Source organism: Schistocerca piceifrons, chromosome 7 (genome assembly GCF_021461385.2).
Source record: "Schistocerca piceifrons isolate TAMUIC-IGC-003096 chromosome 7, iqSchPice1.1, whole genome shotgun sequence".
NCBI classification, from domain to species: domain Eukaryota; kingdom Metazoa; phylum Arthropoda; class Insecta; order Orthoptera; family Acrididae; genus Schistocerca; species Schistocerca piceifrons.
The window spans coordinates 112,205,913-112,220,248 of NC_060144.1; the positions used below are offsets into that span (position 1 = coordinate 112,205,913).

The 14,336-nt window shown below is 41.3% G+C and overlaps 1 non-coding gene across 1 annotated transcript; it reads right to left on the reverse strand.

The window, feature by feature from the left end:
• Positions 1 to 1,220: 1,220 nt before the first annotated feature.
• On the reverse strand, positions 1,221 to 1,296 carry Trnas-acu. Its single transcript has one exon. It is a non-coding gene; the product is annotated as a tRNA-Ser (tRNA).
• Positions 1,297 to 14,336: the final 13,040 nt, after the last annotated feature.

Here is a 14,336-nt window from a genome sequence, read left to right on the forward strand (position 1 = left end):
TAATTTTTGGTGTTACGAAATTTTTCCGTCAGTGTATGACTCATAATAAGATCACTACTTTTGTACTTCCCCATGGGCTGCGTCTCACAGTGGAGTGTATTCTCTTATCAGAGACGGTGAATGCTAAATCATGGCTGTCGGATGGTCCACCCGCGCTCTACTTCGAGACGTCTACTAGTGGTTCCACTTCCAGTGTTTCTCTTAAGTACTTCGGGGAAAAATTAGTTACACACAGAAGACATAACTCTAATACACTGTCACTTCCCCCAACTTAATAATGGCCTCGGCTGTTTCGCAGAGAGGTCAGGTGATTTGGCAGGCCAGTCGAGGTACTATAGGATCCGTGAATCGTCATCAAGCCAGGCAAACGTGAATGTCCACAGCATATTCCTCATGAAGCTCTAGAGGGAGGGACAACACTTGATCTCCGAAAATTTTGAAATAAACTTCCTGCTTCATGGTCACGGTAAAGTGAAAGAAGGAGCCCCCAGCAAAACACAGACTAACCTTCCTTCTGACAGTATGGATGAAGTAGTTCACTGGCCCGTTGGCGTACTCCACACACTGTATCATTTGAAAAGGGCGAAACGCAGATTCGACGTACTACACCACACGCCTCTTGTCAGCCACTGTCCAGTATCTGTGCTGTTTGGTCCATTGATTACATGGAGTTATACGCCGATTAACACGTACCCAAATCACTTAGACTGGCGTGAATTCACTGGCAGCGGCAATTCCTGTTGGGTTTGAAACCGACTATCATTTAAAGTGCGTGACACGCATTCGGTTCCTGTCGGCTAGAATGTTTTTACGACCACTGTTCTTACGCTGTGTTACAATGGCTTCGAGAGGTACGCCATTCGTTGTACACTCGTTACACTGTCCACAGAAGTACAACAACAAACAGTGCATCTCCGTTCGCGGTAGTGTCCTGGGCATGACTGAACAAAATAGCTCCAATCAAATGAAACGCATGAACCTGTGTTCAGTGTATGCCGCCTTTAGAATCTGAATATGGTCATTGTATGGCCGAAACCGGTTATTACTGTGTCATAAACATGTGATTGCGTCTATAAATAAACAAAAAATTTTTTACAAAATAATCAATCACGCACTCCGTGGACAAACTGTCGTTCTTTCCGAATGAAACTATATGGCTTCAGAGACATTTCTAAGTCACAAACATGTGTTTATGCAGACTGATGCAACGAATGAAAATTTGTACGAATTCCAGGATTCGAACCCGGGTCTCCTGCTCAGTAGGCAGATGCGCTAACCACTACGCCACCCGGGCACAGTGGTTCTCCACACTTGCACAGACTGCCCTAGAAGACCCGCCTTTGCAGTCCAAATTCCCATTCAAGCTTCAGCCAAATCAGAATTGTCTTTAAACTCAAACGGCATTGTAGAGGTTCTCGAACTGCAGTGGAATAGCACCGTGCATCGGACGAAACGGATCTTGCCTGATACCCAAACATAGAAACTTTTATAAAATGAAACCATATGGTTTCAGAAACATTTTCAAGTTGAAGACATATATGATGTATACACGCGGACTGAAGTGACGAATGAATATTTGTACCAATGTCGGGATTCGAAAAAACTGGGTCTGCTACTCACTGGTAACCACTACGCCACCTTGGTGCACTGCCTTTGGCTCGTGACCGTGTGATGATCTCGAGTGGATCTCTATCAACAGTGCCTCCAGACGCTCACCGCATGCACCAATATACCGAAAACCCGGCTGCTGCAGCTGGTACCAGTCTGCACCTGTACAAGCTTAACCCGTGCGGGTACGAGAGGCTTCTCAACATCTTCTGAACACTTCGTGTTCTCAGTCTTTCCGCATCGACCAAAAGGTCGTTCAAACGTTCGCGGTCTGATTCCTTCGTGGTCATAGCACCTCTGTCGATTCTGTCCGCGATCCCAATTCTGCAGGCGTCAACTACAAGCTGCCCGCGACGAATTAATTAGTGGATAAATACGTTTATTTCTTGCACAATTGCTGGTGTGTCCGTGTGTCGCCAAGTCGCAGATGCAAATCGTGTTAGACGGAAATGATACGAACTCGTTATAATATTCATAAAAATCAAATTTTCTTCTATTGAAGTGCGATTCTTCTATAGCAGACCCATTTTGCTAACAAGTAGTAGACTCATGGATAACTTAACCGTATAATGTTGAACTACATTCTTGGGAAGAGTTTGCGACGTTGTGAAACGAAGGAAAACATCTATCGATGTTTCCACAATAGAGCAACCTCTGGTGTCACTGTCTCTTTCATGCACTTTGGTGACGAATCTATTTAATAATAAAACTTTTCTTGAGTACGTAAGGGCTGAAATAACTCACTTCAAATGAAGCCATTATTTGCACCTCATCAATACAGTTTAAATATCAGTATTCACGTGCGGTTCAAATTGCAGTCAAAAATGAGACTCTTGTTGATAAACATAATAATGTGTGTTGGAGTATCACTGTGGTTTTAATTATAACTGACTTACAAGAGAGCAACCATTTACCAAAAGTCACAGTTCTTCAAGAATGCCTAAGTACCATTAGTAATTCCATTCAGTTCACTTTTCTTAACCCACCTCTAGTGAATTCACAGTCGTAGAAATATCGTTCACTGATTTTCCTCTAATCACCAAGTCACTATTAAACTGGTTAAACGAGCATTAACAGTTCGTAAAACGCCGTTAGACTTCAGCACACGCTGAATACTGAGTAATTAGTAGAAATCTTCGCAATGTTGACTGTTGGAGGTATCGCTACACTTTCGATCCTATTCCGTGCGTAAGAATACTTCTTGTCGTTTGACTGTCAATTTGAGCTTCTGGTAACTTCGACTGAGCTATAAGAATAGCCATTTAAAGTTGCAAATCTACGTGCTACTCGTAAGTCTCAGAGTTAAAGATTCCTGTATCAACAAATGCTCGCAACTGAACTGACTTAATATGTCTTTTCAGAACTTATTTCGTACAATCAATCACCAATATACATAGCTCTGACATATTACTACTTCTAAAGTTACCAGCCGGACATAAAATACAGAACTGAATACAATTTTATGTTCAGTTATTATAATTATATTTAGTGGTGACAATTTCTTCTAGGTCATCTGCCAAACGCTTACTATCAGTAAAGGCCGATTCCCATTACAGCTCCGCAGCGCGGCGCGCGCCTACGCCAGCTGCAAGCGTTTTCCGCGGTGTCACCGCGGCTCGGGGAGTTGTCGTTCCCACCAGGAAGTGGCAGACTCTTCCGGTAGCCAATGATGGATCGCTTCTGAGGTATGGGGTGGGACCCACTGGAAAGCGCGGTGCATTTGATTATCTATATCGTGAACCTACACGGAGGAAAGAAAAAGTTGGATGAAGACATACCAATTTTTTTGCTTTCTTTACGATATATTCTTTCACACTTTATGAATTACTGTTCATAGTTGTTCAATATATCTTTATACAGCCGACAACATTTATAAAACCAATGGCTCTCGGAACAAAACTTTCTGTGACTCTCACGTACTTTGTGATTTTGCACTCGGACGAGATAGATGCCAAAATTAAATTAAAAAACTAACTTTGGAGCAAAGAGAAGCAGCTGTACAAATATTAAAAACTCAGATGGCAAGCCAGAATTAAGTGAGGAAGAGGAGGCTGTAAGGTAGAAGGAATATGTAGAGGTGAGGGGCTATAGAAAACAAACATGAGCATAATGTTAAATTTGTGTGAAATGAATGAACACATGTGACAATAGTGATCCTATTACACATATTAGTAGACAGACTGAAGAAAGGCAAACATGCGTTTATATCACTTGAAGATTTAGGGAAAGCTTTTGAAAATCTTGACTGAAATAAACTTTTTGAAGCTCAGGTGGTGTCAGAAATAAAACATAGGGACACAAGATTATCTATCACTTGTACGGAAACTAGACTGCAGTTGTAAGACTTCAAGGACTTGAAAGGGAAGCAGTAGTTAAGAAAATGTTCCTGAAAAAGAAAAAAATTGTTGACGTTTAGTATAAGTTTAAATGTTGGGAATTATTTAATGGAGGTATTTGTGTGGAGCGTAGCATTGTATGCAAGTGAAACGTGTGCGATAAACAGTTCTGTCAAGAAGAAAAAAATGTTCAAATGTGTGTGAAATCTTGTAGGACTTAACTGCTAAGGTTATCGGTCCCTAAGCTTACACACTACTTAACCTAAATTATCCTAAGGACAAACACACACCCATGCCCGAGGGAGGACTCGAACCTCCATCGGAACCAGCCTCACACTGTCAAGAAGACAGTGGATAATTTCGGAATGTGGTGCTAAAGAAGAACGTTGAATATTAGATGCATAGATCGTATAACTAATGAAGAGATACCGTATCCAGCTGAGGAAAAAATGGAAACTACAGTACTACGTGTCTAAATGAAAGGGATTGGTAACAGTACTTATTCCGAGGCATCAAGGAATGGTCAGTTTGGTAATGCAGGCAAAATTGTAGAGAGAGGCTTCACAACGGTAAGCAGATTCGAATAATGTGGGATGCAGTAGTAATGGAGAGAGGAAGAGGATTACACACGATATTCCAGTGTGGAGCGGTGTCAACAGTCTTCAAGCTGCAGTCCGCAGCAAACAAATAGTGATACGAATTGTATTTCTTCTTAACGGAACCCAGCAGCAACTAGCAATACTTTTGATTAGTTGGGTCAGTTGCGTATTTATTTCCGGAATAGTTGTTCAGTACAGCCTCTAGTGTTTGCCACCTGTGAGGTAATTGTGTATGCGACTGTATTACTCGCTGCAGCCTTACACTAGAAAAGAAGTTACGACTTGAATGCAGTTTTCTTATGGCGACTGTCAGCAAGTGATAGGCTTGAATTACTGTTTTGGCCACTCTGCAGTTTGTGATATTTTCCATAGGACATACATTGCTTCATGAACCAACAATCAATGACTGGTCATGTATTATTAACTGTCGAATGCACTAGCATGACTTTTCTGCTAAATATCAGACGGTCGTCCTCAGGCCTATTGAGGGATGCACTGACGTCTCATGAAATTATTTTTAGTTGCAGTTCGTGTCGGGGAAGCAGATCAATCAAAAAATAAATACGGCATTTCGGCAACCAAATTCCGAATCGACCATTACGTCATGACAGCTAAACTGGTAGCTGTGAAGCCAATTATTATGACTGGTCCTTCATAACTACTTGCAAGACAGAGAGAGCTCAATGAGATTACTCATCTAGTATGATTTTTTGTGCTTCAGAGCTTATGGACACTGAAGGCGATGCACAGAATATTATACGTAGAACTTCATGCGAAGTGGTTTGGCAGAAAGATGTGATCAGGGACGTATAATCTTTCGTTAAGCGAAAGTGACTTATCAGAGGCTATACGTCCTGCCTGTAAACACTATTTTAACGATGCGGGAAAGAATAAGTGACAGGCTGGTGTTTTTATATGTAGTTACGAAGTGTTCTAAATCTTGCAAATAAACAAAATGTCTTAAGGTAAAATGAAATAATTAATTAAAAGTTTGTTTGCATGGTTCAACAGCAAACAGAGAAATATTCGTTCTGTAAATAACAAACCCCTTTTTCTTGCTGCAATGTATTTTGTTTGTTCCAGACGCGTTGCGCCTTTTATTTCAAGGCCACTTCAGAGGAACCTAAATAACGTGGTTTTGTTTTGATATGTGATGTTTGTAGATTACAAAAAGTTCACTATTTTGTACATAAATAGGTGATTACCTACAGTTATTCGAGTTTTTGGCTGGTATGTGCGTTTCCTCTAATCTGATCAAATGCAAGAGATTGTACTTTAACTTTAATAACGAAACATCAGAGGATCAAGGCATCCGCATACGAAACCCAGCCTTGGTACAAATCTTTATTCGACCCTTCAGTCTGCATATATAGACCACAAGATAGATTTACTTTGGCAGTGTGTCCTGTCTCCGCATCGACCCATCTTACTGTGCCGACTCCATTCAATCGACTGACTCAGACTCATCACTGTCTGTATTTGGTTCCGCAGTTCAATTTACGAAGTAAATTCACTTACTTTCTGCTTGAATGAATCTGCCACCAAGTTTCATACTTTCAGCTTCTTCATTTCGCAGATGGAAAGCTGTCACTTGCGTCCTTCGTACAGTGAAAGTCTGGCTGCATGGTTTTTAGCCAAAAAATCACAAATTTTGAAATAATGATAGAAAGTCAGTTTTCGAGCCTTTCAGTCTCATCATCTAGTGAATGCTTTGCGACTTCAAACTTGTCGAACTGTGGTGTTACAGCAACATCTACAACCGACAACCAACAGTTTTTGGAGAACGAGGTTAGTTATTAATATATTAATATTAATTAATTTGGCCGAGAGTACGCTTACTTGATGTAAGCCGTTCCTTTGATCTCTCAATCTTATGTTCTTATTTGGAAAATCAAAATAGAGTTTCCTGTTACTTAATAAGTTTGATACTAGTTTAGTAGCGTTGTTTGTGACTGTTAGATCAATTAACAGAACACATGTTGCTCTCTTCAGCCCATACCGTCCTCCATGTGTTAGGTAAGATTAGCTCCTTGTATAAATGATTCACTACCTACGCCACTGGAACCACCTTTCCTGCAGAAACTAAGACATAATTTTACCAAGGGTTTTAGGTGACTCGAAATATATTTTGCGCAAATATGATGATAGAGACATGGGTGTATAGCTCTTAGGATTCTCATTGTGGTTTCTGCGTTTCAATGTAGCAAGTACTTAGCTCCTTCATCGTTACTTGGAAATTTTACGTTGCCTGATACAGTTATTGACTCTGCGACGAAATTTCGACATTTTGCCCTAAATGGCTTTCGTTCAATATCTCGTCTATTCGAGCGACTTCAGCGCCCTATATTGCATCTGTCCGCATTAGGAAGAATCAATGCTCAAAGAAATGGGATGCAGAAGTAGTAAGGAATGATGAGGTACGCTTCAAGTTCTTTAAGGCTGTAGTTACAGCTATAAGAAATGATCAGTAGGCAGTAAAGTTGAAGAGGAATGGACATCTCTAAAAAGGACAATCACAGAAGTTGGAAAGAAAAACATAGGACAAAGAAGATAACTGCGAAGAAACCATGCGCAACAGGAGAAATACTTCAGTTGATCAATGAAAGAAGGACGTAGAAAAAAGTTCAGGGAATTTCAGGAACACAGAAATACAAGTCGCTGAGGAATGAAATAAACAGCAAGTATAGGGAATCTAAGACGAAATGGCTGCATGAAAAATGTGAAGAAATCGAAAAAGAAATGATTGTCGGAAGGACTGAATCAACAAATAGGAAATGCGAAACAGCCTTCGGTAAAATTAAAAGCAAAAGTGGTGTCATTAAGAGTGCAACGGAAAGTCGACTATTAAGCGCAGAGGAGAGAGCAGATTGGTGGAACGGGGACCTTGAAGGCCTCTATGTGGAGGAAGATTTGTCTGATGTGATAGAAGAGGAAACATGGCTCGAATTAGAGCAGGTAGGGTATCCAATATTAGAATCAGATCTTAAGAAGGCTTTGGAGTACGTAAGAACAAAAAAAGGCAGAAGGGAAATATAACATTCCATCACAATATCTAAAGTCATTGGGGAAGTGGCAACAAAACGACTGTTCACGTTAGTGTGTAGAATGTGTGAGTTGCGGACAAGAATAATATACAGAATAATGGAAAAGAAAATTGAGGATATGTTAGATGAATATCAGTTTGGCTTTAAGAAAGGTACGTGCACCAGAGAAGCAATTACGACGTTTCAGTTGATAATGGAAGAAAGACTAAAGAAAAATAAAGACACGTTCATAGGATTTGTTAACCTGGAAAAAGAGTGCGACAGTGTGAAATGGTGCAAGATGTTCGAAATTCTGAGAGAAACAGTGGTAGGCTATAGGGAGAGACGGGTAATATACAATATATACAAGAGCCAAGACGGAATAAAAAGAGTGGACGACCAAGTTCGAAGAGCTTTGATTATAAAGGGTGTAAGACAAGGATGTAGTCTTTCGCCCCTACTGTTTAATCTGTACATTGAAGAAAGCACTGATGGAAATAAAAAAAAAGGTTGAGGAGTGGAATTAAAATTCAGGGTGAAAGGATAATCAAGGTATGATTCGCTGATGACATTCCTCTCCTGAGCGAAAGTGAAGAAGAATTACATGATCTGCTGAATTGAATGAACTGAGTACACACTATGGATTGAGAGTAAATCGACCAAAGACGAAGGTAATGAGAATTTGTAGAAATGAGAACAGCCAGGATTGACGCTCGCGGTAAAGATGAAGTTAAGGAATTCTGTTACATGCAGCAGAAGAACCATTGACGGACGGAGAAAGGAGGATATCAAAAGCAGTCTAGCACTGGCAAAAAGGGCATTTCTGGTCAAGAGAAGTCTACTAGTATCAAAGATAGGCCTTAATTTGAGGAACAAATTTCTGAAATTTGAAAATTTGTGGTAAGGTCTTATGGGACCAAACTACTTAATCTAACTTAAACTAACTTACGCTAAGGACGACACACACACCCGTGCCCGAGGGAGGACTCGAGCCTCATACGGGGGAAACTGCGCGGACAGTGACTACACGCTCTAGGACGCGGCTACCCCGCGCGGCCATATTTCTGAGAATGTACGTTTGGGGCACAGCATTGTATGGTAGAGAAACATGGAGTGTTGGAAAACCGGGAGAGAATCGAAGCATTTGAGATGTGGTGCTACAGAATGTTGAAAATTAGATGTACTAATAGGCTAAGGAATGAGGAGGTTCTGCGCAGAATCGGAGAGCAGGGGAATATTTGGGAAACACTGAGAAGGAGAAGGGACGGGGTGATAGGACCTCTGTTAAGACACCAGGGAAAGACTTCCATAGTACTAGAGGGAGCTGTAGAGGACAAAAACTGTAGCGGAATACACAGATTCGAATACACTCGGTAAATAACTGAGAACGCAGGTTGCAAGTGCTACTCTGAGCTGAAGAGGTTGGCACAGGAGGGGAACTTGTGGCGGGCCGCATCAAACCAGTCAGAAGACTGATGTACGTGAACAAAAATTGCATCTTTTTTCGCTTAGTTTCTCGTTATGTTTACGTAACCAGAGGTTCCTGCTGTATTAAATGACCAACTGTACTTTTTACTGGGCTTTTATTTTTCACTCCTTCCATCAGAAGACGTAGAACAGTTTTATCTGCGATTATGTTTCAGATGTTCCTTCGTTTTATTGGGTTCTTATTTAGTATCTTAAGCTTAGTTGCTTGATGACTGGTAACTGAAAAATTCATACTTTTCTTGAAATTTAGTCTTCTATTGAATGAGGCAGTTTACGGTTTGCCACCTAGTATCAAAAGTTACTTGACTTTTCTAGTAGAGAGTGTTGATCATACGTTACTCCAAACTTAAAGTTTCATGGATATGTACACTCAAATATTTAGCATATTGTGCAACATTCACTGCTTCCGTTCGTCATTGATAATTGTTTATTTTACTCGGTTTTTGATACAGGTCTGAATACGTTGTTTCTTTTTTTTTTTGCATTCAAAGAACAGTTCTTTTTCTGAACACCGCTCAGAAGTGTTTCGATAATCATTATTTATTTGTACTACTGTACCTCTAATGTTACTACTTCTATGACCAGAGTACTATGAGACAAAGAATATTTCTTCTTGAAGCAAATGGAGAGGGAGGTCATTTAGATTCATAACTGATATTAATGGACCCATGACTGAACTTTGTAGGCTTCCGATTTCTCATCACCACTTATGTATTTGATGCTTCATCACTATCATTATTTGAGTCATTCAGTACTATAGCGCGTATTTTCTCCGGCGGTATCACGCCGATCTGGTGCTTATAATACTATTGCTAAATAAAATTTCAACTTTTCTCGGCGAATATCTTCTTCTACGCAATAAAATTATTTATGGAATAGGTGAAAGTCTGGTTTGAACTAAAAACATGTAAGAAACATTCAGGAGATCATTCGTGGTGGCACATTAGATGATGAGATATTGTTATGAGCTGAGGATGATTCTGATGGCATTCCCTGGTGCTATATAGGCCGCACTTACAAACACGCGCTCCTCCAGTCACGCAGCCTCATTTCTTACAGCCGCCACCGCTGCACGGGGGCGCTGCCACGCACGACTACGCCGCTGCCAAAGAGATGCTAGCATCCCCTCTCCAGAGCTCCAGCGACGGATGTACTGAAGTTTGAACATTCGTTCAATGGCCGCATTTTGTGCGTGTACCAGTTGAATAACATTTACAGAGCTTCATAGAGCACAGGTCTCAATATCTTCAGAATAGGCATTGTACTGAAGAATGGCAGATCTATAAGTATTTTGTATCTATAGATATTTCTACATTCAAAGCAACTGTTAACAACTGCCATTGGAACCATAGCAAAAAAGATATGTATTATTTTCAGTATTTGACATTAGATGTAGAATAAATTAATATCTGAATTCTCCGTTCATAAACGGCATCTGTTCTTCGCTGTTGTATCCATTAACGAATCACACAGAGTGCAAAGGAAGACATAACAGACTGGCGGCAAGTAAAAGTAAGTGGAAGAAGGAGCTTTGCTCACCGGAGCAGGACAATTTTTTTTCCTTCTGTCGAAAGTGTGTGTGTGTGTGTGTGTGTGTGTGTGTGTGTGTGTGTGTGTGTTAAACTGAAATGCATAATTTGAAATATTTGAGATATTTAAGGAATCATAGCAAACCAAGGACAACAGGGATGCTAAGCAGCATCTGTCATTTCTTGTTCAGTTCCAGAGACAATAAATTACAAAACTGCTGTCAGCAGTTCCTTGTCTCTTCAAGCCCAGCAGAAAAAAGACACCAGAAGCTAGAAAAGGAATTCAGTTGCTGCCTCCACACTTCCCACTCTTCGTTGAGACTAAGGAAACATGGAAAGAATACATAACACAGCTCCATCAACAGTTCGGCGCCGACAAAACCAAAGGTGAATCACATTGTGCGAGGGTCACTCCAAAAGAAATGCACACAATTTTTTTTTTTAATCCATCTTTTATTCTACATGTCTGAAAGCCTTACAGTACGTAGATACATCCTTTAGGAACAATATTTTCATCTCTCCACATAATTTCCATCCCTCTCAACTGCCTTAAGCCATCTTGGAACCAGTGCCTGTATACCTGCACGGTAAAATTCTGGACCAACCTGTTGGAGCCATTGTTTGGCAGCGTGCACAAGGGAAACTTTTTTTAACGCCAACACTTTCAGTATTCTGCAAACACTTCCTTCCCCTATCCCAACGTAGCGCGACAATTCGTTCACTGTGATGCGTCTGTCAGCAGACACCAATTCGTTAACTCTTTGCACATTGTCTGGAGTGTGTGTAGTACGAGGCCTGCTGCTGCGAGGACAATCCTCAGTATTGCCTTGCCCACTCTCATGACGTAACCTGCTTGCCCACAGACTAACTGAACTGCGATCGACAGCAGCACCTCCATACACCTCTTTGTCAACCTCTTGTGGATGTTTTCCACTGTCTCGTTTTCACAGCACAAGAATTCTATGACATCACGTTGCTTCTGACTAACGTCAAGTGTAGCAGACATCTTGAAGAGACGCTGTGACGGCGCCACTAACGGGAACAGGTTGAACTAAGTTTGAAAACAAGCGGAAAGGATGTATCTACACACTGTAAAACTTTCATACATGCAGAATGAAAACTGTATTTTTACAAAAAAACTGTGCATGTCTTTTGGAGTGACCCTCGTAACTTTCTTTTTCACTTGCAGAAGTGGAGTCGTACTGCCTCCTATAGGAATTGTTTCCCATGAGTGAGACCCAAACCAAGTCCTGCGAGTTCATAGCTACAACATGAGACGAAATTTTTGAGAGTCAAATACACGTTCCTGCTGCACGGTATAAATTTTTCCTGACTGGAAGTGGTAGTGATCAGTCTTATAAAGAAAGGATTGAGAAATTGCAGGTCATGACTAGAGACTGTAAATTCAATTTGTCTGTGGCGCAAATTACCAGGACGAAATGCTTCGTGTTGCTATTATTCAGATGTGCCACGTTAGACACTGAGGGCTGAAATTCTAAAGCATCGCAACACTAGCCTTAGTGAAGTGTTTAAAGTTACCGCCGCACGCGAAGTTCAAGATTTAGCCGAGCTAGATTTCTGCCTACCACTTACTGCTCCACTTCAGGCAACCCTCACCCCATCTACAGCTCCGGTCTCAGCACTCTCAAGTCAGCACCGCGCAGAAAAGACCGGACACACAACATACGGCGTTTGCCACGCCGGCGCAGCGCTCATATTCATTACTGTGCCTCAGCTTCGCGCAAAGTGAAGTCATGTGTGAAATGCTATGTCACCCGTGATCGGAAGAATTGATTCTTTATTCAAGTTGAATGCAAATTTTGTCATCGCATGGAAGACACAAAACCGGTCTCCCAGCAAAAGACTCGAAAGCCCTCCTCTATTTCACGCTGGAATAATGCAAAGCAGGAACGGTTGGAAATCACTGTCATTTCATGTTCAGATTCTTCGCCTCCTCCTGCTCAAAAAACAGACAAGAGAACATGCAGGAAACGCACATACACGCGTTTAATGCGACTACCACCCACTTCAAAAAGGCTCTCCCAGTCTCAAAATTCACGAAAGACAGAAAGAGCCGGCTGCGGTGGCCGAGCGGTTCTAGGCGCTCCAGTCCGGAATCGCGCGACTACTACGGTCGCAAGTTCGGATCCTTCCTCGGCCATGGATCTGTGTGATGTCCTTAGGTTAGTTAGGTTTAAGTAGTTCCAAGTTCTAGGGGACTGATGACCTCAGATGTTAAGTCCCATAGTGCTCAGAGCCATTTGAACAGAAACAGAGAACAGTGTTTCACAACACGAAGTGAACAATTTTTTTCAGGAACACACCGCAAACTGCGGATTACATTGTGAATTTGTAACCAGTCAGTGTCTTTTCAAATAGGTACCGTAGTTTATCTCACATTGCTTAACCTAAATGCACAGGAAAAAATTCGCCTGCCACTTTTGCAAATATCAATTCTGCATCTCACCACCTATAACGATGACGACAGCAGTTCAGTGCTTGGACCGTCCCGCTTGCCTACAAAATACAAAAACACGATTACGGGAGTCCCTTAAACTGTAGCCCACTCATGCAGGAGCCGAAATATTTTGGGTATGGATGAGTTTGAGTCCTTTGGGTTAGACATACAGGAAAATTTACACGCCATTGACACAAAAGTTTCCATGCGGCAGTTCAATAGCTCTGTGACAAGTATCAATATTTGTTCGACAGAGCTCTAGGATAAGGAAAAGATTTCCTAGCTCACATTTTGCTGAAAGCTACTGCGCAACCCAAATTTTGCAGCCCACGCCCTGTGCACTACGGGAAGATGTGCAGTCTGGAACCGAGCGACCGCTACGGTCGCAAGTTCGAATCCTGCCTCGGGCATGGATGTGTGTGATGTCCTTAGGTTAGTTAGGTTTAATTAGTTCTAAGTTCTAGGGGACTGATGACCTCAGACGTTAAGTCCCATTGTGCTCAGAGCCATTTGAAGATGTGACTACACAAATTCAGAGACTGCAGACTGTTGAATCCTAAAACACCTTTCAGCAAGTCAAGAGGAGATTAGCCTTATTTGTCATTTGTAAGCCAAATGGGAACATTCGTCTTTGTACGAATTTCAAACTCACGGTCAACTCGCAGACAGTCATTGATTCCTACCCGCTCCCGTGTACAGAGTAAATATTGGATCGCCTAACGGGAGGGCAGTTGCTCTCAAAGATTGATCTTGCAGAAGCCTATCTTCAATTGTCATTGGAGGAAGCGACAAAGAAAATTTTTGCTATGGGTACTCACCTAGGCTTGTTTGAATATCAACGCCTACTTTTTGGAAGTGCGTTCACGTCCGTGTTGTCTCAGAAACTTCTCGAACAAGTAACTTTCAAGGGGCCTTTTTATCTTAATTCTCTTGCTGACATTATCATCTCTGGACAAACACTGGAAAGACCTTAAAAACTCAGGTAGGACTCAAATGTAACTTGCAGAAATGTTCTTTCTTTAACGCAGTATTTGAATACTCAGGAAATTGGCGATCGCTCATCAACGATATATTTGCAGGCAATTCATCAGATGCCATCTCCTAACAATTTAGGTGAAGTGCAAGCTGTTCCTGCAAAATTACATACTACATAAAGTTAATTTCTAATGCGGCACTAAATTCGCGATAGAAACGCCTCAGACGTAAAATATTCCGTTTCATTGGACAAAAGGCTGTGTTCAAGCTTTACAAAAAATGAATAATGCATTATTTGGTCAACCTTGACTCATGTGCAA